Here is a 2,500-nt window from a genome sequence, read left to right on the forward strand (position 1 = left end):
TCCTATGATGTTAAAGTTGTATTGTGCGAGGTTTTGTGGGCGGTTTTTTGAACCGATAAGTATTACCTCTGTCTTGTCTGGATTTAATAAAAGAAAATTACGCGTCATCCAATCTTTTATATCTTTAACACACTCTGTCAATTTGGAAAATTTTGCGTTTTCATCCGGCCGTGATGAAATATATATTTGAGTGTCATCAGCATAACAATGGAAACTAATTCCATGTTTCCTTATAATATTTCCAAGTGGCATCATATATATTGAAAATAACAGAGGGCCTAATACAGATCCCTGCGGCACTCCATAGTTTACTGGAGTTATGATCGATTTTTCTCCATTTAAATAGACAAAATGGTAGCGGTCAGATAGGTATGATTTGAACCAGCTTAGTGCTTGTCCTTGAACACCAGTATAATTTTGTAGTCGATCTAAGAGTATTGTGTGATCTATAGTATCGAACGCAGCACTAAGATCAAGTAAAACTAGTATTGAGATACAGCCTTGGTCAGAAGCTAAAAGTAAATCATTTGTGATTTTAACGAGCGCAGTTTCAGTGCTATGATGCGGTCTGAATCCAGACTGAAACTTTTCATAGATATCATTTTGTTGCAAGAAAGAGCCCAGTTGAGCGGACACCACTTTTTCTAATATTTTAGACATAAATGGAAGATTTGAAATGGGTCTATAATTTGCTAGATTATTATGATCTAATTGTGGTTTCTTAATGAGAGGTTTTATAACTGCCAGTTTAAATGTTCTTGGAACATGACCTAAAGATAAAGACGAGTTAATAATATTGAGGAGAGGATCTTCCACTACAGGTAACACTTCTTTCAGTAGTTTAGTTGGTATAGGATCTAATAAACATGTTGTTGTTTTAGATGAAGTGATAAGTTTATTTAACTCTTTTTGTTCTATAGTTGTAAAGCACTGTAATTGTTCTTGCGGGGTGATAATTGAAGCTGAATTATAAGGCCCGATTGAAGATTGAATGTTTACAATTGTGGTTCTGATGCTTTCTATTTTCTCAGTGAAGAAGTTCATGAAATCATTACTACTGAACTTTAACGGGATATTTTGTTCGGGTGACGTCTGTTTATTTGTTAGTCTAGCCACGGTGTTAAATAAAAACCTTGGATTGTTTTGGTTGTTTTCTATTAGTTTGCGGAGGTGCTCAGCCCTGGCCGCTTTTAGGGCCTTTTTATAACGTGACATACTGTCTTTCCACGCGATTCTAAAGACCTCTAAATTAGTTTGTTTCCATTTACGCTCTAAAATACGGGTTTCTCTCTTTAAAACATGCGTAGTATTGTTATACCATGGTGCTTTATTTTTCTCTCTGACCTTTTTTAATTTAATAGGTGCAACCACATCCAATGTTCTAGAGAGAATGGTGCTCATAGTGCTAGTTAGTTCTTCTAGTTTTAATTACCATAATAATTACCATAATTAACCTGGCTTTATCCAATACTCAGATTTTGTTTTTTAAAATATATGCAAATTAGTGCATATTTAATTAGATATTGCCTAATTTGCATATTTAAACATTAAATTACAGAAAACTTGTAATACATTTTTTTCTCACCTTAATGTAGGTAATCAACTGGGAAAGTTTCATGGTGATATCTGCTAGTTAAAAAATTTACCCTATTCACCTGTAGTGTCTCGCCTTAACTAACTTACTGATGGGAATGGTATGTATATTGTGATGTGATGATTGAATGAAAGCTCAGTATTGTTTGTATAACTTTCAGTTATTTAAAGGGGTGGTATAATGCCCTTTTCACAAGATGTAAAATAAGTCTCTGATGTCCAGAGTGTGTGTGTGAAGTTTTAGCTCAAAATACCCCACAGATATTTTTATATAGCATGTTAAAGTTGTCACTTTTTGAGGGTGAACAAAAACACACCGTTTTTGTGTCCGTCTCTTTAAATGCAAATGAGCTGCTGTTCCCGGCACAGGGGGCGGAGCTACAACAGCTTGTGTTATTTTACCTCACACACACATGCACTGAACATTTCAAAAACTTTTAGCCTTTTATGTTCAAACCGGAGTCAGACAATGATGGAGAGACTCAAGAAGAAGTGTCAACATGTAGAAGCAACAGGACATTTCTGAATGGTTAGTTGATGAGTTTATGTAGCTTATGTGTAGTTATCTTCTAGTCCTTGATTAGCATATTCTGTCATGATAATCTATAAATCGTGTTCCGGGGGCGGGGTTTATGTAAATTCTAGGGTTTGTGATGTCACTAACCCGGGAGGAATGTGGTGTAGTCTCTACCAGCCGTTTGTTGTAGTCCTTAAAAAGCAAATATCTCCCTTTGCTTTGAACTTTGAGCGTTGTAACTTTGCAGATGTTGTTTATGATCAAACAGCAACATTACACACTAACTAAAGCTAGAAAAGTCAAATCATAATCACCCACCCCTTTAATGCCTTTCTGTTAATGTTCACAAATATATATATAAATAAATAAAATAAAAATGTTAAAAATAAA

General features: G+C 34.8%; 1 protein-coding gene and 1 long non-coding RNA gene across 3 annotated transcripts in view; one reads left to right on the top strand and one right to left on the bottom strand.

The window, feature by feature from the left end:
• LOC309502319 (E3 ubiquitin-protein ligase SH3RF3-like) overlaps window positions 1-2,500 on the top strand; it is a 149,355-nt gene that overhangs the window by 116,688 nt on the left and 30,167 nt on the right. The gene's annotated exons all lie outside the window — the stretch shown is intronic.
• The window catches only part of LOC309502440, a 113,571-nt gene that overhangs the window by 1,021 nt on the left and 110,050 nt on the right, over window positions 1-2,500 (bottom strand). The window contains exon 2 of the long non-coding RNA XR_014207282.1: window positions 1-914. This exon is cut by the window's left edge and continues 774 nt beyond it. This is a non-coding gene — a long non-coding RNA (uncharacterized lncRNA). The remainder of the gene's footprint in view (window positions 915-2,500) is intronic.

The sequence above is a fragment of the Leuciscus leuciscus genome (genome assembly GCF_965113295.1).
Source record: "Leuciscus leuciscus genome assembly, chromosome: 7".
Classification (NCBI taxonomy): domain Eukaryota; kingdom Metazoa; phylum Chordata; class Actinopteri; order Cypriniformes; family Leuciscidae; genus Leuciscus; species Leuciscus leuciscus.